A 26,488-nucleotide genomic window follows, 5' to 3' on the forward strand; every position below is an offset into this window, starting at 1 on the left:
CAGGAGAGCGATGTGTCCCTACTCCTCACACCAGGGCCCTGTCCACTGAATCACAAGGCTCCGACTGCTGTTTATAGACTTCTGCGTTTTGGTTTTTCTTCCAGTCGGCCAAAGATCACGCAGATGGGGTTCTTTGTGCTTATAGGTATCAGCACTGCCGACAACGGGGCACCGCGATATTGCTGGGCATTTCCTTCGCAGCTGCCGTTCAGGAGACAGGTGAGACTTGGCATTCACCAGGGTCACGGGGCACTGGAGTCCACGTAACACCTCGGGTTTCAGCGCTCAGGTGCTGGCAGGCTGCCCGACACCGTCCCGCTGCCGCGTCCCGGCGCTCAGCCGGGTGCCCCTCCCGCGCGGCTCCGCGGGGGCGTCGGGGAGGCGGGCCCGGGTACGCTCGCGAGGCGCTCCGGCGCGGCGCCCCCTGCCGGCGCCCTGCTCCCTCGCCCCGGATCCGGTCCGGGCGGCGCGGGGACTCCGGCCTGAGAGCCAGCGAGCGCGAGGGCGGGCGGCGCGGCGCGCTGCGGGCGAGCGGGCGCGTCCTGCAGGGGTAGGTGGGCCGCCGGGCGCGGGCGAGCGGGAGGGCGCGGGCGGCGCGCGCGGGCGGGCCCCGGACGGGCGGGGGGCGCGCGGCGGGGGTCGGCGCGGGGGCGGAGCGGGCGGGGGGCCCGGCGGCGGGGGCGCGCGCGGCAGCGCGCGGCGGGCGCGAGTCATCAATTATGCAAGGACTCGGGCGGCGCGGGGGGCGGGCGCGGGGAGCGCTCCAAGATGGCGCCCACCGCAGTCCCGCCCGCCGCAACCTCGGCGCCTCTGCAGTCCGGCCGCGCCTCCCGGGCCCCGCGCTAGGGCCGCCGCTGCCTCCCTCGCCGCCGCTGCCGTAAGTCGCCCCGGAGCCCCCGCCCCGGCGCCGCTCCTTGCCTGCCGACTTCCCCTTCTCGCCTCGGGACCCCGGAGCGGGGCTCGCCCATCTCCAGTCGGGGGCTTTGCCGCAGAGTGCGCGGCGGGGCTCGAGGGGCCGTGGAGCTGGGTTTCTGCCCTCCCTGTTTTGGACAGGTGTTTGGAAGTCTCGCTTCCTTCTCCCGTGTTTACCGGGGGTCCCTGAGGAGAGTTGAGGACCACCGGCCACCACCCCCATACACCCTCGCTCTTCTCGTCTCTTGGCTGCGTTGGGGGACACTGGCCTGCCCTCGGCGCCCCTTCCGTGGTGCAGCCCCCCTCCCCCCCATCTCCGAGGGCCGGGACAGAGTCGGGGCCCCTCGCCGGGTTGCACTGGGAAGGGCAGCGCTGTCGGGATCTTCCTCCAGCAGCCCCTCAGCTCTACCCCCTCCCCCATGTCTTACTGCATCCTTCTCCCCCAGCCGGCTCCAGGTCGTTACCAACTGCAGAAGCCAGGAGCTCCTGGGTTCTTAAGGCAGCCAGGACTCCCTCTGCCCTTTACTCGGATGCGTCCGTCCCCCTCCTGACAGGGTGCTCTGGGGCTGTGTTGGGGGGCCCCCGGGACCTTCCTCGGCAGGCTAGGATTCCTGCATTAGGGAGTACATCACTTTCAGAATATCCCCCTTCCCCCACCCCCATCCCTACGCCACCCGATGCAGAGCCTGTTCCTCTCCTCTTTTCTCCCTTCCCTCCCCCACCTTACCACAAGCGGCAGCACCCTGGGCTTCTTAGCGTTTGGCTTACAGGACTGCCCAGCTCCACAGACCCCTCCTCTAGTTCTCTCCTGGTATTTGGGGGACCGCAAAGCCTCTGCATTTTTCCTCAGAGCTCAGCTCCATCCCCTCCGTGCCTGCAGCAACCACCGGTGGAGACTTGGCAGTTAACTTTCCGGGGTTAGACAGGGCTTTCAGACCCCTTCAGAGGCCCCAGCTTAGAGGTGGGGTACAGTGGGAATCATTTTCCAGTCTGACAAATACGATTCTTCAAGCCATGCATTCTTTCCAACTACTCCACCCTGTGCCCTCTCCCTCACTTACACTGCAGTTTTTGAAACACGGGGGAATACGTTTTATATGGGGAGATTCCGAGATTCGGGGCATCAATGTTCATAATAAAAGGGTGTCACCTGTCTGGGGAGGGGGGAGAAACTTGGCATTGCATCTGGCTAACTCAGGGAGAGGGAGAAATAATTAGCATGGAGCAAGCTCTACCATACAAGGAAAATTCTTTTTAATGCACAGTGGGCACCAGAGCAGCAGGAATGGAAGCAGGAAATGTGGTTGAGGGCTTCAGGAGCAAATGGGGATAGTGCTTTTTATAACTATTTTCTCAAGTTTGAACCTGGAGAGCCTTTAGAGAGGTAGCGGTGTGTTAGGGCTGGGGGATGTTTTAGCTTTGCAAGGGAGATTTCGGGTGTGGTACGCTTTCACTGTTTCACAATCTCTCTGTACTTCTCTTTTCTCCACGTGCATTAGAAGATAATGGGGGTGGAGGGACTTTTTTTTCTTTCCTCAAAAAAAAAATTTTTTTTTGATGTGTAATGCAAATGGCTGGATAACGTTAACATCCGGTACCATTCTGGTAGGAATCTCGGGGGAATCAGACTTAAACTGCTGAAAGCTTTGTAGCACGTTGCCTGTAACCTGGTTCTTGAAATACTGCAGCATTTTTTCTTTGGAACTCATGACCCATAAGGCCTTCAGTTCTCCCTGAAAGAGAATTTGATTGCTTGGGAGGGGGGTGGTAGTGATGGTTTGCTATTCAGCAAGCATCATCTGTCCTAGAAATTGAGTCTGTCCCTAGGGAGAACTCTGAGCATGTTCTATGTTCTCAACGTCTGATTTAGGGTATGCGTGAATGTGTTGTGTTTCTTCGTAGGGCTGGCAGTGGATGTTGCAAAGCAGTTCTTGATAGTGCAGGCCAATTATTGGTTTCTTGGGTTCAGTTTGAGAGGCAGACTTAATATACCTTTGGTTTTCATTTGGGGCTCTGTCAACCTTTATCAAAGTAATTAAAGGATTTTATATTAAATTAATAAAGGATTATGAGGTAGAATATAGCATACTTAAAAACAAACACCGGTACAGTGCTTGTTGCTTTCTTTGTAGGAGATTTAACGAATTTTTCTCACTCGATCCAGCTTGGGATGCCCGTGTTTAGACTTGCACCAGGGTTTCTTGCTGTGGTGCTGAAAGGACAGTTCCCTGACCAGCCCTGCGGGGAAGTGCGCACACACGCTGGACGTGATTTGGGTTTTTCTTTGCTTTTGTTATCAGCAGGCTTTCTTGTAGATGTGTGTGTGCATGCGCAGCTGGGTTTATTCTTGAGGTTGCAGGCCTAGTTATCATATTTTATTACTCCCACATAACTCTTCATTTTGGCTGTCCCTCATGGAGACAGTGTTTTACAGGCTGCAACAGATCCATATGTAAGACATACAGTGACATTTTGCTGACTGCATTATTTCAGCACATTTCAATAATTTCACATAGCAAGGATCTGTTAATAATTATGGAGATTTGGTCTCCACAAGAAGTAATCAGATAGCTTGCTAAGTTAAGCTGGATCAGAAGGGAATATTCTCTGGGTTGATCTGAACAGTGAGCTAAGAAAAGGACTTGACATGGCAGACGCCGCCAGTGTGCAATCCATTGTATTGCTAAAGTAGACTTGTAAAAACATTTATTTTAAAATCCTAGAAAGGGAAGATGGTCATAACATTCAGCTCGTATAACCTCCCAGCGCAGGAATCCCCTTATGGGAGATCTTTGCTTTGAATACTTCCGTGGAAGGAAACTTCCTACTGCATAAAATAGCTCATTCCATTTAGGTCCCACTATGATTGGAGTACTTTAATGTCACTGAAAAGATAACACGTATAAAGTTAAAAGACCTATAGATTGGGGCTATATCAAGGCCAAACGTCATTCTTGTGTTCGTTACCGAGAAAAGATTATACAAGAAATCTGCATCTGCTTAAAAGCATTCAAAGATAGAGACATATCCACCTAAAGCAAGAAAAACATTCTATGAATGGAGAGAAAAATAATTATCTTTAACTTGCTGATGTTATGTAACAAGTTCTGGAGGCACAGGCATGAATTAATGAATACTTAATTCCGATTGATTATATCTGAGAAAGAAAATAACCCCACACTGTATGGAAAGTGTTAAAAAGGCAAAGTTTTTCCAGAGTGAGATTAGTTTCCATAATTATGAAAATAACACATACTTCTGGCAGAAAAAATGTAATATATGTAAGAAAAAAACAGGAAAAAAGTCATCCTTAGTCTTAACTGTCCTAAGCAAAACAGTTGTCTGTGTTTCATTGTATATTTTCAGTCTTTTGTTTTCCATAGAGAGGGCAAGAAGCTCTTGGAAAAGTTATCCAGAATGAAAGTATTTTTAAACCAAGCCTTTTAAAACCTTAAGTTCATAGTCCACTAGTTAGTCACTTAGGGATTTAAACACAAGATTGTTATATTTAACTTACCTTTTTTTCTGAATCATGTTTATATTTTCCAAAAAAATTACCTTTAATGAGAAAGGACTCATTCCCGGAATTGGACTCCTGTAAAATCTCTTGATTTAACTATAGCAAGATAACTAGAGGAGTAAAGAAGTCTTTAAAAAAAAATTTTTTTAAGTAGGCTTCATGCCCAGTGTGAGGATGTGAGGCTTGAACTCACGACCCTGAGATCAAGAGTCAGATGCTTTACTGACTGAGCCACCCAGGAGCCCCAAAGAAATCTTTTCTTAGTCAGTGAAACCACAAATATTCTCTCTCTGTACCTACTGTGTGTGAGGCATCGTACTAGACACTAACACTCTTTAAGTGGCAGGAACAGCTTAGAGAATGATACCACGCTCAAAAACTATGGCTGTTAAAGTGTTGAATGAAACAGAACTTTCATGCTTTTGGTGTACATTAATTGCTGAAATGTGGCATGGCAGACTGTTAGGTCTAGCCTGGTAATCCAACCTACAAAAGAATAGTTTGTACAGGAATAGGAAGTAAATGCAGGAAAAGAAAAGGCAGAGAAGAAGCCTTCTGGAAAAATTTTCTCTCTTTGTGAGATCGTAGAGACACAAGCAGGACACAGAGTTCAGTACCATCTCAGGAATTAAGGTGAAATGAAGACACAAGAAGGTTGCCGCAGTTAACACCATTGAGAAAAAAAGCAGTATGGGCTCTGGAGTTAGGCAAAACTAAGTTCAAGTTCTGACTCTGCTACTTATTAGCTTTGTGGCTTTGGGCAAATTATTTAATATATTTGAGCTTCAGTGTTCTCATCGATAAAAATAGGAATAATAATACCTACCTTGCAGGGTGTTTGTGGGGATTAAATGAAATCTCTGTTACCTTGTGGTTTCTGACACATAGAGCTCAATATATATTTGCTCCTTTCCCTCTAGGGATTTAGCAGCTTAGTGCGTATTTATATGTGTATTTGATATAGTATCTATGTACTGTATTAAATTTCAGTAGTCTCAAAAGCAGACGGTCGCTTTATCTTCAGTCTGGCATAGAGGATAGAATCTGCAGATACCCTGATTTGGATGGACACTGTTAGTGTAAAAGGAGAAAAGTTTTACTGTACAATTGCAGTACTGATCTCCACCACGACAGTGAGAATGCATTTACCAAAGTAACTCTTTTCTCATTCATTCCTGAACTATTCTAGAATAGGACTCTTTACCCAAGAGAAATGCCCTGGCACTGACCAGCTAGCTGGCAGGCAACCGGACTGTTTTTAGCTACAGCCTGGGATCTGAAGGTGGAATAGGCCCAAAGACTGAGGCTCCCCTTTATTCTTCCTTTAGCTGGATATTTTAATTACGATGAGTGATTATCAAGTTTGGAGTTTCTTTCGTCTTCAGAACCATTCTGGGTTTTCCCATAGTATTTGCACGGATTTATTTGAATGGGTCTCATGTAGTTAGGTCTGACAGCTGACCATTGACCTTTGGTAATTATTATTCTTTGTTTTTCTGTTTATCAGAACTTTTAAAATCCTTCTATCAGTTGATTGAGTTAGACAAGGCAGATATTGTTCTACCTGTTTTATAGCTGAGGAAACGGAGTATCCCACAGCTTACGTGTATTGTCCAGGGCTACAGGACCATTAAGTCATGGAGTGGAGATGGGTACCCAGGTTGGTTGACTGACTCTTGCTTAAAGATGTTTTTCCATTAAGTGGTGTTATATTCTGATGTTCATATAACCAAGTAAAGTGAACAATTTTGGCTTTAAGAAATTATCATTATCCCAGGTAGCTAAACATAGTGAGTGGGCATAATGAAAGATTCTGGGATAGGCAGAGGGAGGGCAAGAGTACCTTTGGTAGAGAGCATTTTGGAAGCAGGAAGGATGAGGGAAATGAACAGAAGATTTACCAATAAATAGAATATGGGTGAAAATAAGAGGTATTGAAGTAACATACCTGTTTTGTTTCTGCAGCTCTCCGAGGTACTTTTTAAAAGGTCTTGGTGTCTGCTTATCTTTCTTCATTTCTCTTGCACGTAAATGCACACATTTGGCTACTCATGAATGCTCTCATATCGCCAACATAAGTTGTAACCAGGACTGTAGAGGAATTATGGCTTCTACCACCTGACTTCTTTGCTTATGTGCAAGGCTGAAATTGGTGTAGGACTGTATACTGGGAATTGGTGCTGGGAGGGGTATTTGAGGTGGAGCAGAAAAAGTTCTGGGAGGCTCTTGGGCTAGAACAGCAAAGGTAAAAGTGGATAATAGTTAAGATTTCCCTTAGGTCTTGGAGATGTGTCATATTGAGGAGAGTGGAACAAAATAAAAGCTGGTTGCCTAAGAGGTACTCTAGGTTTGGGACTCAAGGTCTCTTGATCCTGAAAGGAGTCAGTTGGGTTAGGGTAACTGAAATGTTAGCTGGAGGGGTCTGAAGCACTTGCATTTCACTGTTGGTGGTAGGGAGAGGCCTCCCATGTTCAGTGGGCTTGTTCTGGGATCTGGAAGTGGAAAGCACTGAAATCCCCCAAAAGACACATTGATGGGCTCCTTTCATGTTTGGATGATTAGCGCTGTTTTTATGCTGCAAAATCTTCTGAGTTCCTGGAGAGTAAGAACATTAGAGAAATATAAATGAATGCTTATTTACCCAGGGATGGATTATCTAGACTGTGAATTATACATGTCATTTATTTCCCTCCCTTTTCCTACATTTTGGGTATTTTACCGATCATTAGCATTTCCACTAGAATGAGCTTGGGAAGGGAAAAAAGTCAAAATTAAAATGTTATGTTAAATTTTTAGGTAGTGATTGATAAAGGAAGAGATCACAGCTACTTCATCAATGAAAAGGCAGTTCATTTTTCATCTGTTCTTATTCTATTGTTATTTTAATAGTTCCACTTTTTGAAGGCTGAACCTCTAAAAGCTTCCAGCTTCCCTGGAAGCAAATGTGAAATACCATTTTTCCTTCATTTTACTGAACAACAGTCCTGTAAATAAACAGGACTTAATTTATTACATGGTTAGTTTCTTGTTTCAGGAGGAAACCCTTCTTCAATTAAGGATAATGTAACAGGCTTTTCCTTCACATTCACTATTGTCTTTTTGTCTTAGCAAGAAGCTGAATAAAATGCTTTCAAATGAAAACAAATTGATGTATTATTATTAAATTGCAGAGAAAAATTGAGCAGGTTGCAAATGAGACCAGTAGAGCTTTCTCAGGAGTCAGAATACTCAGAAACCCCATTTGCTGCGGAATCTTCAATTGGATTTCCTAAGATTTTGGCGAAGACTAAAGAGGCAAAGTGTGTTGTTTCTAGGAAAGAGGCCTTGGAGAAAATAGGCATTTTTTTTTTTTTTAAGATTTACATTGTGATAGGGAGGAAAGTATTGGGAGTGTGAGGACTCATCAGAGCAGAGGTCGGGAAAGGGTGGGTACGACTGCTGTGAAATGGACAAGGGAGTTTGGATGTGAACTTGGGGAATGGCTCATTTCTTAGGAGAAGGAGACTCTTTTGGAAACATCTCTGTGTACCACTGAACTAGAGTGCTCCTGATCTTTTCTGGATGGGGCTTGGAGCCTTAGGAAGGTGTTTGGTTTTTAAGTGTTGTTTTATCCCTAGCTCTGCCAGAACCTGCTTGCAAATAGCTTTCTCTGTCTGATCCTTGGATTGGAAAAGCTGGAGAATGTTTTCTCGCTTTGGAGCAAAAGATATAGTGACATTCTTAAATGTTATTTTATTTCCCCTTTTTAAAAAAGGACTCTAAGTCATTTAATAGCAAAACTTTTTCTCAAAAGGCACTGCTGAAGTTATCTCTTCCATTCTGTTTTGTAAAATATACATTTTACATTTGAGTAGCTAACAGAGGCACGGTGTTCAAAAATCGGAAGATTCAAAGTTATTTAAGTCTTCTTGTAACTGTCTCCCAATCAGTTAGTATGCACTCCATGAAGGCAGTAGGCATTACCCGTTTCTCTTGTATTTGTTTAGGGATTTGAACTCTCATTTTAAATCATCTGAGATCAATTTTTCCTTCTTTTCCTTATGACGTAGCTAATCCCTCATGTTTTATTTTTCTTAGTGACATTTCTTGGCTTATTTAAAGTAAAAAAGTTAGTTTGGACCAAAACAGCCTTTTCCTACCAACGACATTGCTTTTTAGGGTTTCCTTTTGAGAATTACTTATGAAAAAAGTATAGAGGAAGACATGGCCTTGAGAACTATTGGTCTGTTGCTTTCTGTGGGGAACTGTAGATCACCTACCCTGACTACACCAATCGACAGATTTTTCATGAGTAGCAACTGTGGGTGAGGCATTGTGACAGGGTTGAAAGATAGAGAAAAGATAGACCTTACGTTGCAGGAATGTATTTATTTGGTGAAATACATTATAAACACAAAATGTTAAATAAGAGGTTTTCGTAATGGTTCATGATGACAACTTTAAAGGGTTTAATTGGCACATAAATGATATAGAACGTAAGTCAGTTGGGTGGGGTTTTTTTTGTGTTGTTTTGTTTTGGAAAGAGAGAGCTTTAAGCTGGTATAATGAGAGACAGGGTGATAGAAGAAGTATGATTTGAGTTGGGCTTTATGGAATGGTTCGGTAAGACAGTGTGAGTCAAAGTAAGAAGGTGAGAATGCACAAAGTATTTTGGGAGTGCAGTGAACAAATCAGTTGGGCTGGGGTAGGAACCCCTGCCCCCCAAGTGGCAGGGAAGCCTGCAAAAGATAGGGTAGAGGTAGCCAAACATTAAGGACTTTTTGAAGTTGCATTTATCCTTAGAGACAGTGAAGAACAAAGAAGATTTTAGAGGGAGCACAGAATGACCCATCATCAAAGCTGTGCTATAATGTGTTAGGAGGATTGGGCAGCAATGTGTAATAGGACAGAATAGAACAAGAAATGGACATCCAGTTAATTGGCTATTTGGTTTAGCCTTAGATGCATGGTGACTAGGGCTTGGACTAGGATTGTAGTGAGAAAGATAGGAAGGAAAAGAAATAGAATTTTATATATGTGTGTCGTGAGTGTTTAACTAACATTTTCCTAACGTAAGAAATAGTTTATAGGAAGACTCAGTAGGACTTGATGAAAGACTACATGGGGAAAAGGGAAAAGGAGGAGTTCAAGATTATTTTGCCGTTTTAAAGTTTAAAGACATAGAGTCTTCTAATTAGAACATTTAGGGAAATATGTTCTATAATACACGTTGGCAGTCTAGTCCAGAGCATGTTGGTTAGCAAGCTATCCTTATTTCTTATTTATGTATTTATTTATTTATTTGTTTATTTATTTATTTATTTAAGTAAACTCTACACCCAGTGTGGGGCTTGAACTCAGGACCCTGGGAGTCAGATTCTCTTCTGCCTGAGCCAGGTGCCCCTATTTCTAATTTTTAATCCTTTCTCTGTAGAGAGTTTTGCCCGCTCCTCAACCCGCCCACCCCCTCCCTGCCTTGAGCTTTTAAAGTTTTCCTTAAGGGAAACTTAAGTGTCCCAACTTCTTTATTCTCCGTGCTCGCTCACTGATAAAGATTACTTAACCTTTGTAGATCTCTGTCGTTTTCTAATTTTGGAGTGTTAAATTCTGTCCATTTATAAGCAGAATTTAACATGTGGTCTTTTTCCTTGATATTCTCAACTAACCTTTAGTTTCGCATATAAAGAAATAAGAATTATGCACCTTTTCATAGACCTGGGGGATGGCTGTTTTATCCTTACTGAAACTCAGTGGCTTTCTTTCTTTGATCATTTGCTTATGTTCTGTGTGCTTCATGAAAACCATTTGAAACTGCAGGCTTAATTAAAGGTTGCAACTGAAAGGATTCTAATAGGTAAAAGCAGAGGGAAAGAGACTTTATCAGCCAGTGGTGTTTCTTTTTATTTCAGGTATTGAATCTTGGGCTGTGGATACAAAATATCAGACTTGACTTACAGAAACGTCGTTGGTGTATCTAGGGTACCAGACAGTGGCCGGTGGGCCCTACCATGCAACTTCAGAGCAAAGAATGTGCTCAGGAAGCTTAGGTTCTGTTCTAGCCTTTCGTATTCAGCAAAGATCTTTGAATAAGAAAAAAACAAAGGGTGATTGGAACATTAGAATATGTGCATGGAAAATAACGGCATACACGTAAGAGGAAAGCAATTTAATGCAATAAAATTTTTCATTTAATTTGTTAATATTATTTTCCTTCTCGCCACTACAATTACTGAGTTCTTGCAAATTCCATTAACATTTGCCACAGTTTGCACTCAGTTGGCAGAAGTCCCCATGGTTTGTGTGGAACCAGTAGAGCAGACAGAGTTCATGTACACGATGTTAGTACATTTAGCCCTCTTTTTAGGGATGCAAAGCATCCTTGCAGTAAGTAATCCCATCAGGAGGTTCCCTGTGCAATCACAGTGTAAGTTAGTACCTGTTTCCTGGTTTGACTGCTCAAAGCAAGTGATTAAGTTAAACAAAAGCCAGTCCGGGATGAGGAAAGTCCATAAAGACCTCTTCACTGAATGCTGGCAACCTGTTTTATTAATCTAGCTGTTGTAGAGCAAGTAATGTGTTGGTAGATTTACAGATTTTTATTTTATTTCACTTTCTTTTGTAATAGTTCTTCCACATCTCTAGAAAAGGAAGTGGAGGGGTATGTAAGACCCAAGAAAGGCACAAAACGAGTGATTAAGTGTAGTGGGAAGCAAAGTAAACAACCATGTGACTATTTCACTTACCTTATAAGCTTTTTTTCCCCCTCACTCATAAGAAAAGTTCAGCCATGAGTGCAGACGGGTAAGACTTCTTTCATTTTGAGATCTTAATAGAGACTCTTGGCATTAGAAATTGCTGGAAAGTTTTATAGGTCAAAGAAAATAAGTACATTTTGTGTTATGTATGGGTATCGAAGACATGTTATTAATTAGATCCGAGTGTTTTTCCATCTTTCATTTTAATTAGACTACATCCAGCCTGACCTTTGGGGGCTGCTAGGTTTTGTTCCTAGCCACATGCTCTTTCCTGACCATTAGTAAGTCTTCGGTTTGTACTGTCCCCTGTGGGTTGTGGGAGCTGCCACAGCTTCACCTCCCACTCCTTATCTGGCTGCCTTCCGGCTTTCCAGTGGTGAGGCCTAGCGGTCCTGTGGGGGAGTGTGACTTCTGTGCCTGCTTGAACTCTGCTCTGGAGCCCTAGCTTTGCTCAGGATAGTGCTCAGAGAAAGGGTTTTTGTTTGTTTTTTAAGAGCAATATATTTATCACAGTGCAATCCGTTGCAAAATCTCAAGAAAAAAAAATCCTCCCCAGAAAGCAGTGCCACTTTTCTAGCCAGGATTGCAGACCCATCAGCTCCTTTTAGGTACTGCTTCTGTTTATAGGTGTTGACTTGTCACGGCCTTTCCAGGTTTGTTTGTTTGTTTGTTTGTTTTTCCTTCCATGGTTTACTCACAGAACCTAGTGAGAACTCTTATTTGTGGGAACTGACTGCCAACTTTTGGTGGTTATTATAAAAATCTGTGGATCTGTAGAGGTCAGAGTATGGGCGCTAGTCTACATTTTGGGCAAGAGGGTATCTCTGATGTCTTCATGTATAAAATTTAGGTACCAGAACCTTTGTGATCTAGTTGTGGCTTTGGACTAATACACTGTGCTCCTGGGATGAACAGGGTTCTTTTTTTCCTATTTGGAAAACGTGTTCCTCTTAGGGTACTGTCACCAAATAGGGTCCTGTTTCCTTCACAAGAATAAGTCCCATAGAACTAATATTGGCGCACCTGGGTGGCTTAGTCAGTTAAGCATCCTACTCTTGATTTTGGCTCACGTCATGATCTCGTGGTCTGTGGGTTCAAGCCCTCCACCGGCTCCTCACTGACAGTGCAGAGCCTGCTTGGGATTCTCTCTCTTTTTCTCTCTCTTTCTCTGCCTTTCCCTTGCTCGCTCTCTCTCAAAATAAATAAATAAACTTAAACTAGTATTTGAAAAGTTTTTGAGGTTCTTGCTCATGTATAGCAAATATAATTTTTTCCTTTTAACATTTTTAACAGCTTTAGTTATTTTTTTCTTCTATTGTTATTTTTAAAGTTTACAAGAAGTACAGTTGAAACAAATTTGGTATATAGTTCTGTGAGTTTTAACACATGTCTGGATTCATATATGTAACCACCTCCGCATTCAGCCTACTGAACAGTTCCATCACCTCAGAAAGTCTCCCCACTGCTGTCCCTTTGTAGTCACACTCTCCTTAACCCATAATCCTTACCAGCCACTGATTGGTTCCCCATTCCTAGGGTTTTGCCTTTTCTGGAATGTCATGTAAATGGAATCCTACCTACTACAGTACATAGCCTTTTGAGACTGGCTTCTTCCGCTTAACATGGTGCCTTGGAGATTTGTCCATATTGTGTGTATCAATAGTTCATTTTTTTCATTGCTAAGTAGTAGCCTACTGTAGGTTATGTGACAGTTTGTTTATCCACTCATTTGATGACCGGTGTTTGATTTGAGATGTGTCCAATTCCAAGCAATTGTGAATAGTGCTGCTGTAAACATTCGTGTATAGGTTTTTGAACCCAAATTCATATTTCTCAAAGATATCTCTAAGAGTGAGATTGCTAGGTAATATAGTGAGTGTGTGTTTACCTTTATAAGAAACTATGAAACTATATTTTGTAGAGTGGTTATACCATTTTGTATTCCCACCAGCAATGTGTGAAAGTTCATTTACTCCAGGTCCTCATTTGCACTTGGTGTCTTTGGTGAAGCATCTGTTCAGATCTTTTGCACATTTAAACAAATTGGATTATTTATTTTCTTGCTGTGTTTTGAGAGTTTAAAAAAATTACTTCTATCCTGGATAGAAAGTCTTTTATCAGATAAATTACCTGGATATATTTTCTCCTAGTTTGTAGCTTTTCTTTTTCTTCTCTTAACAGTGTCTTTTATAGAGCTACAGTTTTCAATTTTAAGTCTAATTTGTCTATTTCTTTTATGGATTGTATTTTTGAGATCATACATAAGAATTCTTATATATGACACAAAGATGTTCTTTGCTTTCTTCTAAAAGTTTTATAGTTTCCCGTTTTTCATTTAGGTCTATGATCCATATGAGTTAATTTTTGTATAAGGTATGAAATTTAGACCCAGGTTCATTTTTATTTACTTTTTGCAGATAGATGTGCGGTTATTCCCGCACCATTGCTATTGGAAAGACTATTCTTTTTCCATTGAATTTGTTTTGCACCCTTGCAAAAGTCAATTGGCTATATTTGTGTGGGTCTTTTTCTAGACTCTTTATTCTGTTTCATTGATTTATGTGTCTGTCCCTTTCGCTGATACCGACTGACTACTGTAGCTTTATAGCAAGACTGACAATTGTGTGGTGTGAGCTTTCTAGCTTTCTTCTTCTTTTTTTCAAAATTGCTTTGGCAGGGGCGCCTGAGTGGCTCAGTCGGTTAAGCGTCTGACTTCAGCTCAGGTCATGATCTCGCGGTCCGTGAGTTCGAGCCCCGCGTCGGGCTCTGGGCTGATGGCTCAGAGCCTGGAGCCTGCTTCCGATTCTGTGTCTCCCTCTCTCTCTGCCCCTCCCCTGTTCATGCTCTGTCTCTCTCTGTCTCAAAAATAAATAAACATTAAAAAAAAACAACCTGATATTCAAAATTGCTTTGGCTATTCTAATCCTTTGGTCTTTCCATATCAATTTTAGAATCAGTTGGTCTATATGTTGCAAAAACTCCTGCTTGCATTTTGATTAGAACTGCATTAAATCTGTAGATAAGTTGAGAGTTGATACCTTAACTATATCGTATATTCCAATCAATGAACATCATGTATGTCTTCATCTATTTAGGTTGCATTTGATTAATCAGCATTTTATTGTTTTGAGCATACAGATTTGCACATTATTTTGTTAGATTTATTCTTAAGTATTTTTTTTTGAGCTATTTTTAAAGTTTTTGTTTTAGACTTCAATTTCTAATTCATTCTTAGGGTATAGAAGTATGATGAATTTTTTATGTTGAATCTGTATTCTACAACCTTGTTAAACTCACTTAATAGCTCTAGAAGCCTTTTTATAGATTATGGGGACTTTTATATAGACAATTATGTCATCTATGAATAGTGACAGCTTAATTTTTTCCTTTCTAATGTATATGCTTTTTATTTCTTTCTCTCTTCCACCCTTATTATAGACTTTACAGGCTTCCAGTAGGATATTGAATGAGAGTAGTGAGAGTAGATATTCCCTAAGAACAGGAAGAAAGCATTTAGTCTTTCACCATTAAGTATGATGGTAGCTGTTGGTTTTTGTAGGTGTTCTTTATAAGGTTTGGTTCCCCTCTATTCCTAGTTGCTGAGAGTTTTTTCAGGAATGGATGTTGAGTTTTGTCAAATGCTTTTTCTGTATCAATTGATATGATCATAGGATTTTTTTTTCTTCTTTAATCTGTTAATGTAATAGATTACACTGATTGATTTTTAATACTGAACCAGCCTTTCATTCTTAGGGTAAACATCACTTGGTTGTGATGAGGTACTCTTCTATGATGTTGATTTGCTAATTTGTTGAGTTTTACATCTGTGTTCATGAGGATATTATCAGTCCGTAGTTTTGTTTTTTTCTTGTGCTGTCTTTGTCTAGTTTTTGGTATCAGGATAATGCTGGTCTTGCAAAATAAGTTAGAAAGTATTTCTGTTGATATTTTTTGGAATAGAATGTGTAGAATTCCTTCTCTTAAGTATTTGGTAGGATTCTCTAGTGAAGGCATTTGTGCCTAGGATTTTTTGTGTGTGAAGGTTTTAACTGCAAATTAGATTTCTTTTTTTTTAATTTTTTTAATGTTTATTTACTTGAGAGAGAGACAGCGTGCGGGGAGGGGCAGAGAGAGGGAGACACAGAATCTGAAGCAGGCCCCAGACCCTGAACTGTCAGCCCAGAGCCCAATGCGGGGCTTGAACTCATGAACCATGAAATCATGACCTGAGCCGAAGTCGGATGCTTAACCAACTGAGCCACCCAGGCGCCCCTAGATTTCTTTATTAGATATAAGACAACTCAGGTTGTATATTTCTTTTGGGGTAAATTTTGATACTTTGTGACTTTGTTTTTTTTTTTAATTTTTTTAATTTTTTTTTTTTTTTTAACGTTTATTTATTTTGGGGACAGAGAGAGACAGAGCATGAATGGGGGAGGGGCAGAGAGAGAGAGGGAGACACAGAATCGGAAACAGGCTCCAGGCTCTGAGCCATCAGCCCAGAGCCCGACGCGGGGCTCGAACTCACAGACCGCGAGATCGTGACCTGGCTGAAGTCGGACGCTTAACCGACTGCGCCACCCAGGCGCCCCAGATACTTTGTGACTTTGAAAGAATTGTTTCATTTCATATAAGTCGTTGAAATTAATGTACATTCCATGTACTGTTCCCTTGTTACCCTTTAAAAAAATTTTTTTTTTACATTTATTCATTTTTGAGAGACAGAGACAGAGCAGAAGTGGGGGAGGGGCAGAGAGAGAGGGAGACACAGAATCCGGATTAGGCTCCAGGCTCCCAGCTATCAGCACAAAGCCCGAAGCAGGGCTCGAACTCACAAATCGCGAGATCATGACCTGTGCCGAAGTCAGATGCACAACTGACTGAGCCACCCAGGCACCCCCCTTATTATCCTTTTCATGTGTGGGGGTCTATAGTGATATTCCTTCTTTCCTTCCTGATACTAATAATTTTGTGTATTCATTCTTTTCTTTTTTTCTTTGAGTAGAGGCTTATCGATTTTATCCACCTATTCAAAGGACCAACTTTTTAAAAAAATGTTTATTTTTGAGAGAGAGAGAGAGAGAGAGAGAGAGAGAGAGAGTGTGTTCATGAGCATGTGCAAGTTGAGGAGGGGCAGAGACAGAGGGAGACACAGAATCTGAAGTAGGCTGTCAGCACAGAGCCTGATGAGGGGCTTGAACTCATGATCTGTGAGATCATGACCTGAGCCGAAGTCGGACACTTAACCAACTGAACCACCCAGGCGCCCCCAGAAAACCAGCTTTTAATTTTATTGATTTTTCTCTACTGTTTTTCTTTAAATTGTTTTCTGTTTATATTGTTTTTCTTATATTTCCTTTCTTCCTTCTGTATGCTTTAATTTATTCTTCTGTGTTTGTTTATAAGTTATTTTGTTTTGTTTTTTGTTTTTGTTTTGAGAAAGAGAGAGTGCAAGGGGAGGTGTGGCAGAGAGAGGGAGAGAGAGAATCCCAAGCAGGCTCCATGCCCAATGCAGAGCCCAACTCGGGGCTTGATCTCACATGAGATCAAGACCTGAGCCAAAATCAAAAGTCGGACACTTAACCGACTGAGCCACCTGGCCACCCCTCTTCTGTTTTTTGTTTTTTTTTTTAAGATGGAAGTTTAGATTGTTTGAGACTTTCTTTTCTAATAGTTTTTAATACTATAAATTTCCCTAATTTCCCTGTAAACACTGCTGTGACTATATTTTACAAATTTTGATATGTTGAAATTTTATTTCCCTTGAGACTTCCTTTTTGAGCAGTTAATTATTTGGAAGTGTGTTGATGTGAGGTAGTCCAGAGTCTTTCATTCATTGATTTCTAGTTTAATTCCATTATTGTCAGAGAACATACTTTGTATGATTTCACTACTTCTACAATTGTTGAGATTTGTTTTACCAGCCAAGATATGGTCTATCTTGGTGAATGTTCCATGTGCACTTGAAAAGAATGTATATTCTGCTGTTGTTTGGTGGAATGTTCTATAAATGTCAATTATATCAATTGATTGATGGTGCTGTTCATTTCTTCTGTATCCTTAATTTTTTTCCTCCTCTCTCTCTTTTTCTAAAATGGTGATTTGATTATTTAATTGAAACATTATATTCTACCTTTTTATTTTTTTTAGTTTTTTGAAGTATAATTGACCAATAGGAATTGTGTATATTTAAGGTATACAACTTTATGTTTTGATATCCTTGATTGGTTTTTATTTAGTTGTCTGGTTGATTACTGAGAAAGGAAGATTCAAATCTCCCAACTGTAATTGTAGATCTGTCCATTTCTTCCCTTAGTTCTGTCAAGTTTTGTTTCATATATTTTGAGTCTCTTTTGTTGGGTGTATATACATTTAGTGAATTGACCCTTTTATCATTATTTCATGTTCTTTCATTCCTGGTGATTTTCCTTGCTTTGAAGTCCACTTTGTCTGATATTAATATAGCCACTCCAGATTCCTGTTGATCATATTTTCATGTATATATTTTCCTCTCTTAAACATTTTTTAATTTTGAAATAATTTCAAATTATTAAAAGAGTTTCAAAAGTAGTACAGAGTTCCTATGTGCCCTTCACTTAGCTTTCCCTAATATTAACCTCTTATATAGCCTTAGTACATTTATCAAAACTGAGAAATTAGCATTAGTATTAGTACTCTATTAAGTAACCTCAGGATTTTATTTGGATTTCGCCAGATTTTCTAGTAATGTCCCTTTTCTGTTCCCATAATCCAATTCATATTGCATTTAGCATCCTTTTTCTTTTTTTGAGAGAGACAGAGAGCATGAGGGAGGGGCAGAGAGAGAGGGAGAGAGAGAATCTCAAGCAGGCTCTGCACTGCCAGCGCAGAGCACAACATGGTACTCAAACTAATGAACTGTGAGATCATGACCTGAGCCGAAACCAAGAGTTGGACGCTTAACCAACTGAGCCACCCAGGTGCCCCTGACAATCTCTCTTCTAATTGATGTGTTTAGACCATTTGCATTTAACATAATTATTGCTTTCGATTCAAGTCTGCCATTTTATTATTTATTTTTTTTGCTCCTTCTGTTTTGTATTTACTTCCCTTCTGTTCTTTTGGATTATTTGAATATTTTTTTTAGTACTCTATTTTAGTTTACTTACTAAGTTTTTTTTACTATCTTATATAGTTATTTTAGTTTTGACTGAGGATTACAATATACATACTTATTCATTCTACTTAGAATAGGTATTAACTACTTACAGTGGAATGTAGAAACTACAGCACCATTAGATTTACCTCTTTACCCTCTTCCTTTTATGTTGTAATTGTCGTATGTATTACATCTACATTCATTGAAAGCACCATCAGACATTGTTTAATTTTTGCTTTTTACCATCATTTATATTTTAAAGAACTAAAGAGGAGTAAAAATGTCTATGACATTTACTCAGATATTTATCATTTCTGTTTTAATGCATTCCGGAAATTCTAAGTTCTCCTTAAGTATCATTTCCCTTCCTGAAGAATTCCCCTTAGCTTTTCTTTTGGCAGATGTGCTGGTAATGTCTTCTGTTGGTTTTCTTCATGTGAGAATTCATTTCTTCATCATTTTTGAAGGATATTTTCCCTGGATATAAAATTTTAGGTTGACAGTTGTTTTTTCCCAGCACTTAAAAATCTTGTTCCATTGCCTTCTGTCCTCCATGACACATCCAGAATCATTTGCATTATTGTTTCTGTATAAGTAATGCATAATTTTTATGATTATTTTCAAGATTTTTTTTCTTTGTTTTAGTTTTCACCGGGCAAGAATGTCTTTAAGTTTATCCTATTTGCCATGCACTGAGTTTCTTGAATGTAGTTTATGTCTTTTACCAACTTTGGGAAGTTTTTGGCTATTATTTCTTCAAATATTTTTCCTGGACCACACTCTTTCTCCTTTCCCTATGGGCCTTTGATGATTAAGTGTTAGGTCTTCTGTATTGTTCAGCTCGGATAATTTTTGTGGGTTCAATCTTCAAGTTCACTGACTCTTCTGTCATCTTAATTCCACTTTTGATCCCACCCAGCAGATTTTAAAATTTCTGTTATTGTATTTTCTAATTTAAAATGTTCTATTCGGGGGTACCTGGGTGGCTCAGTTGGTTTAGTGTTCAACTCTTGATTTCAGCTCAGGTCATGATCTCACAGTTTGTGAGATCAAGCCCCATGTTGGGCTCCATGCTGATGGCATGGAGCCTGCTTGGGATTCTCTCTCTTTCTCTCTCTCTGCCCCTACCCTGCTCATGTACACTTGCTCTCTCTCTCTCTCTCTCTCTCTCTCAAAATAAATAATTTTTTCCTGAAAATCCGGCCCACCTTGGAGCTCATGGGTCTCCTGATTTTAGGCTGGTCCCAATGCTGAGCCCACAACACTAGGCTGGTCAAGCCATGATACCCAGGGAAAGGCTACTATTATTCTGAGGTGGCTTGACAGGGATGAGCCACTAAAACCAACCTTAGCTTTGGAATATACATATGGAAGAAAAGTAAAAGGGAATAATATACCAAAAGATATTGCTCACTTTTGGAAACTAGGTGGAGAAACCTCCTTATAGGACTTAATCAGCATACTCATCACAAGTGACACTTTATGGACGTTTTCTATTGTTCTTGTTTTGGATCTTTCAAAACCTAATGACCTTTGGCCCACCACGGAAAATGTGTTGCAAGCTACAAAAAGCCATGTAGATAAAGTGATAATGAAACCGGGGAAGACAAATTCTAAAGCAGCTTCTGAAATGAGACAGAAAATATGGAGTAATATGCAGAAGGACCATCCAGTGAGTTGCTGGTGGAATTATTCCCAGAATTCTTAGTTCCATACACAGTTAAAGATAATAACATCACAAACAACTTCTTTAGATTCTTATGTGTGATTGGAAATTCAATTGATGTAGATGAACTTGTTCACTGGAAAATTATAGCAATTTAATAAAACCTCAATGAAAACAAAACTGTAAAACAAACAAAAAAACTTTTTCCCCCCAATTTGGTTCCTGTGTGTGTATGTGTATGTTCTATTCCTTTGTTGAGATTATGTTTCCATTTACTTCAAGAGTGTTTGCCTTTATTTCCTGGTGTATGATTATAATAGCTGCTTTAAAGTCTTTGATAATTTTATATGTTGGGGTTGGTGTCTGTTCATTGTCTTTTCCTTGTGTGAGATGTTCAGATTTTTTTATATCAGTTTGGATTTGTATCTTGGATATTTTGAATATTATGTTGTGAGACTTTGAGTCTTGTGTAAATTTTATAGAGAATGTTTCTGTTTGCTTGTTTGAGCAGTCCACCAGTCTTGTTAGGTTCAGGCTATAAGTACTTACCTGTCTTCTATGGGCTGGTGTTCAGTATCTGTCCAATTTTCAAAGTATTTGCAGTGCTATTTGTGTCTGTTCCATGTGGGTACCAGTCAGTGGCCATTCTCAGGCCTGGGCAGTCGTATACCATTTATTAATAGATGAGTTGTCAAAGCCTTTGGTATGTGTTTAGGGTCAGATACATGCCATGTGCTGCTTAGGGATGAGCCCTGGAGTTCACATCCAGCCTTATTGAGCTCCCTCCTCTTCCTGTTCTCTCAAACTTTCCAGACCCAAAGCATTCTCCTTTTTGCTCCTCTCACTAAAAAGCTGAAACTTTAGTTTTCTGCTCTGCTTTGAACTTCCTGGAACTACATTTCCTTGAGAACCAAATGGCAAGGGGTAGAGAAAGAAAACAAGAGAATGGAGATACCCTCTTTGCTCTTGGGATTGCAGTTTCTCTGGTCAGAGAAAAGCTTTTCCTATTTGGCTGCTGTTGTCATTGCCATCACTGCCTATTTGTTTTGGGGTAAAGCAGGAGCAAACAAAAGAGAGGAACAAAATCGGGATTTCCTCTATTTCTTTTGACCTTTAGGGGCTCCCTTTCCTGTTGTTGTTGTGTTTGTTTGTTTGTTTGTTTGCACCAAAAACGGAGGTCTTGGAGCTCTTTCTGTCTGCACCTGGTATACAGTTCTGGGTTTGGGCTGCCTTTGAGTTCAGTCCAGGAAGTCCCAGAAGAAGAAAAAAGGAAAACTCTCTGTTGATTTCATGATACTTTGAGTTTTGGTTTCTTTTCCCAGTCCTCTGGCGATCAGTGACTTTTAAATCCTCAGACAAAGCATGGAGTAGCTGTATCTAGGGGTTTTAGTTGAGTTCAGTGGGAGAGAGAGGGTGGAATGGACTTTTATTCCATCTTAACTGGAACCAGAAATTTGGCTTATTTATTAAACACATGCTGAGATGAGGTGAGAAAGGTGGTGGCTTATCAGTCCCAAAAGATCAAATGACTGGGTGAACAGGCCTCACGGTCCCTGGTGGAGGAGGTGCCTCAGGGTAAGACTGCAGCATTTTGGGCGTGGTATGCTCTCTCCCCCATCTTTTTAATTTTAAAATTAAAAAAAAAAATTGAGTAGATAATGTATTTGCAGGGGAACAAAGAGAGAGAGGTAAGTTTCCTTCACTTACTCTAGCCACCAGTTCCTTCCCCTGGAGACACCCAGTGACCAGTTTCTTTTGTATCCTTGCAGAGATATTCCACACATTACCAAACATAAAGTGGGAATAAGTGTGTATATATTAACAAATGTTCTGTACACACTGCTCCATGCCTGGCTTTCTCACTTGATATGTCCTGGAGACCTTTCCATAGCAGTGTCTGTAGAAGGCCTCATTATTTTTAGCAGTAGTGAAGAATACTGTTGAGTGAATATAATATGATTTATCACTAAGTCATTTATTAGTGGGTGTTATTGCACCCATAAATGTACATTTATTTTTTTTATTTTTTTATTAAAAAAATTTTTTTTAATGTTTATTCATTTTTTTGAGACAGAGAGAGACAGAGCATGAATGGGGGAAGGTCAGAGAGAGAGGGAGACACAGAATCTGAAACAGGCTCCAGGCTCTGAGCTGTCAGCACAGAGCCCGATGCAGGGCTCGAACTCACGGACCGCGAGATCATGACCTGAGCCGAAGTCGGACGCCCAACCGACTGAGCCACCCAGGCGCCCCAAATGTACATTTATTTAGTAAATAAGTACTCTATTGATTTCAATCCTTTTGTTATTATAGGAAAGTTGCATTGTATATCCTTGTACACACATTTTATATATGTGAAACAGTACCTAGGAGTAAAGAGTAGGTATGTTCATTTAAAATTGCCAAATTTTTAATAGCATGTTGGTGTCTTATTTCATGCTACTGCAAATAACCCATCAACTTTTTAAGCTTTGGTGAGTAGAGGCATATTAGAATAGGTAATAGAAGCCTTCATATAATCTTAACTTTAAGTTTTCTAATTCTGGTTAACATCTAACTCTGGTTCTGCCAGGTAATTTACCAAAATCGTGTGGGGAGCAAAAGAAAGCAGATTAGTTGGCATTTACCTTATTTCCTCCTTCTATTTCTATTAAGAGATGTGCCAACAAGCTGTAGAGAAAATAGTGTAAGATGACTATTTAGTAAACAGCCAAAAGGAAAAATAAATATGACAGTCAAGAGGACTTGGATGGCCCATGATTAGTCAGTTCCTAATCCTCGCATGTTGGTTTGAATTCAGGCCTTTCTTTTGAGGAACATTTTGTCCACCATGTATTTCCACCTGCACAACCATGCCTATCTATGTCCATGGAGCAGGCTGCTGTCATTTACTATATTTATGGGGGAACAGAAACCATACAAATACAATGATCATTTTTTTCTGATCTCTAGATCAGCCTATGTGATGTGAAAGTTTTATGGAAGAAGCGGTCTTGGAGACACGTTAATATCATGGGGACCAAAGTGTCATCAGTTAGGGTTTGTTTGTTTGTTTAGAGGGAGTGTGTGCATGCGACAGGGAAGAGGGGCAGAGGGAGAGAAGAGAATCTTAAGCAGGCTCCATGATCAGTTCTGAGCCCAGTGTGAGGCTTGATCCTACAATCCTGGGATCACAACTTGAACTGAAACCAAGAATTGGACGTTCAACCGACTGAGCCACCCAGGCACCCCAGGGTTTGTTTTTTTAATGGTTTATGGTGTTGGTTTGAAAACAAGGGTTTCAGGTGTAGCATTTTTCTAATAACAGTCTTTGTGACTTTGTATGTAAGACTAAAAATCAGATCAATGAGATACTTAAAATTGTTCATGTTTACTTAGCTTTAATTGTGTTAGTATCTGCTTCAATTAATTTTAGTAAATAATAAAATTAGCTAGAACATTAATATGAAAAAAAAGACTTTTTAAAGGGAATGAATGGTGTGTTCTTTCCAAGTGGGGACCCTACTTGGGTAAATTATTAATCAATAAAACTGGTTTGGGTGGCTCTTCAAATAGTCACCTTATTTTAATTTTTTAGGTATTTAACCCCATATTATCTGAGAAATAAGGATGAGCATGTATTCATTATTTGAAGAAATACAATGCAGTAGAAAATACAAAACAAAAACAGTTATCTTGGGAGACCGTGCACTTAATACAGTAAAGCAATTATTACATAAAATATTGTTGGAATTTTGTGTTTGATTTGCCTTCTGAATCTGTTCCATATCAGTCAAATAAAAAAAAAAAGACAAAAAACAAAAAACCTGCTCTCTATGATCAGACACCACTATGGGGCAGACTGGGAAGGAAAAGTCGATGGTTCTTATAATGACTAGCAGGCTTACTGGAAGATACTAAGAAAGGACTCACACACGATATCCTTGGTCTTATCTCCCATTGTGGTTTCATAGAGTAATGTGACAAAGGAAAGACTGTCAAGAAACTTTTTATTGCTTAAATGCTGTATCTTTTACTTTTTATCTTCATAAAGTTCTGTGACCTCTGTTTAGCATATAAAGCAAGTTAAGCAAGTGTGGCCCTTGCCAACTATAAACTTATCATATGTCTTTGGGTCTAGAAATTCCCTTTTGAATGCTATTTTCTGAATTTGGATTAGAGATCAGAGCCAGTATACATCTTTCCCAGAGGGCAGCCAATTAATTCTTAGAATTTTATTTTATTTACTAATGTATCTTTTTTCTTTCTTTTTTTTAAAGTTTATTTATTTATTTTGAGACAGAGAGAGAGCTCCTGCATGCACAGGGGAGGGGAAGAGAGAGGGAGGGAGGGAGAGAGAGAGAGAGAGAGAGAGAGAGAGAGAGAGAGAGAGAGAGAGAACTCCAGGCAAGCTCTGTGCTTTTAGCATGAAGCCTGACTCAGGGGCTCGAACCCACAAACCGTGAGATCATGACCTGAGCTGAAACCAAGAGCTGATTGCTTAACTGACTGAGCCACCCAGGTGCCCTGAATTCTTAGAATTTTACATCATTACCTTAAACATGTAGTGCTGATTTTCATTCAGGAATACAAAGTGCATTGTATTGATGACCTCTTTTAGATGGTGAATTCTCAAAACACTGATAGTAATAGTATGAGTGTCAGGTGTTACTCACCAGGGCTGATATCTTATGAAGAGCCTGTGCAGTTATTTGCCTATAGACTGGGACATTGCTGTTATCACTTCATATACACAGTGTTGCTTCTGGAATAATTTAATCTGGAAGTGGAGATACTGGGGTGGTTCAGATCTCCTTCGTTCTATGTCAGAGCCAATCGCAAGTAAGAAGGAAGGGACAGAGTCTTAGCCATGGCCCTTGGCATTTTAAAGGCTGGCCAGTGTCCAGACCAGACAAGGTGAGAGTCCCAAGAGAGGCCAGAGTTCTGCTATGTAGGCCTGAGAAGCCCAGTTAATCTCATCTGAAGGCATGGAAAGGAAGGAAGAAGTCCTCATCAAAGAAAGAGCATGTAGTTCTCTATTTTATGGATTCTACCTCTGGTAAAGAAGCATCTGACCAGGAATGTGCCAGGGGAATGCATTATCTTCATCAACAGAAGTATTATTACAACAAATTTAGTTTACAATAGATAGTAGGTCAAGTGCACTTTATTCCCTCTCTGTAACAGATGTGCCTAATACTGTGATCCTATACTTTTGTCACACAGAAATTTTGCAGATAAAATATTAGTTTTCACACCAGTTTGACCTTAAACCAGCATTGTATTATTAAAAAATCAGCTTTTTATTTTGGAATAATTTTAGATTCACAAAAAAGTTGCAAATACAGAAAGTTCTGTATATGCCTTACTCAGTTTCCCCTAATGTTAACACCTTACATTACCATGGTATCATTATCAAAAAACTAAGAAACCAAGACTGGTGCATCATTGTGAAATTCTGGACTTTCTTTGGATTTTAACAGTTCTTATTTTTTAATTTTTTTAAATAAGTGATTATTTACTTCTTTTGAGAGAGAGAGAAAAAGCACCGGTAAGTGGGGGAGAGGCAGAGAGACTCCCAAGCAGGCTGTGCTCTGTCAGCGCAGAGCCCAATGCAGGGCTCAGTCCCATGAACTGTGAGATCATAACCTGAACCAAAATCAAGAGTCAGGTGCTTAACCAACTGAGCCACCCAAGTGCCCCCGGATTTCACCAGTTTTTATGTTAACGTCCTTTTTCTCTTGCAAGATCTAGTCCAACATATCACATTGTATTCAGTCATTATGTCTTCTTAGTCTCTGATTCCCTCAGTTTCTCAGACTTCCCTTGTTTAGTATGACATTGGCAGTTTTGAGGAGTAACTGGTGAGGTATTTTATCCCTCAGTTTGGGTTTGTCTGGAGTTTTAGGATTAGACTTAAGGTTATGGGTTTTGAAGAATACTGTAAAGGTGAAGTGTCCTCTTTATCACATCCTATCGGCAGTATATGGTATTAACATGACTTACCACTGGTGATGTTAACCATAGTCATTTGGTTAAGGTAATATTTGCCAGGTTTTTCCACTATAAAGCGACTGTTTTTCCATACTGTATTCCTTGGAAATTAGTTACTAAGTCCAGCCCGCACTTGGGGGGAGGAGGGATGAGAATTAAGCTCCACTTCCTGGAGAAGGTAGTATCTACATACATTATTTGGAATTCTTCTGTAAAGGAAGATTTATTCCTTTTCCCCTGTTTTTTTATTGTCATTAATTTATATCAGCACAGACTCACATATTTAGTACATGTTTTGGGTTATAATCATGCTGTGTATTTGGTTGCTCAAATTGGTCCAGTTTTGGCCACTGGGGTCTGTTCCAGATTGGCTTCTGTCCCTTTGACACACCTTCATTCTTCTGTTACTTGAGCACTTCCTTACTTTCTGGAACTAGAAGAGATTCCGGGCCCATCTTATAGTTTCCCTGTCCTTAGTCTAGAATCGGCATCTTAGAAAGGAGGGCTGGTTCTTTTTACTGGAGAAAGTGAGATCTGATAGGGTG

At 40.4% G+C, this 26,488-nt stretch overlaps 1 protein-coding gene and 1 pseudogene across 9 annotated transcripts in view; both read left to right on the plus strand.

Annotated features, from left to right (window-relative positions):
* The first annotated feature begins 429 nt into the window (after window positions 1–429).
* SCN8A (sodium voltage-gated channel alpha subunit 8) overlaps window positions 430–26,488 on the plus strand; it is a 177,284-nt gene continuing 151,225 nt past the window's right edge. For 5 of the 9 annotated variants that reach the window (XM_045466871.1, XM_045466874.1, XM_045466878.1 and 2 more), the window contains exon 1: window positions 737–877. The gene's annotated coding sequence lies outside the window, so the exon portion shown is untranslated. Of the gene's footprint in view, window positions 551–734; window positions 878–26,488 lie in introns of those variants that run through there. The other 4 variants (XM_045466873.1, XM_045466877.1, XM_045466872.1 and 1 more) reach the window with 3 other exon arrangements.
* Window positions 10,703–20,201, plus strand: LOC123591828 (annotated as a pseudogene).

The sequence above is a fragment of the Leopardus geoffroyi genome, chromosome B4, assembly GCF_018350155.1.
Source record: "Leopardus geoffroyi isolate Oge1 chromosome B4, O.geoffroyi_Oge1_pat1.0, whole genome shotgun sequence".
Classification (NCBI taxonomy): Eukaryota; Metazoa; Chordata; class Mammalia; order Carnivora; family Felidae; genus Leopardus; species Leopardus geoffroyi.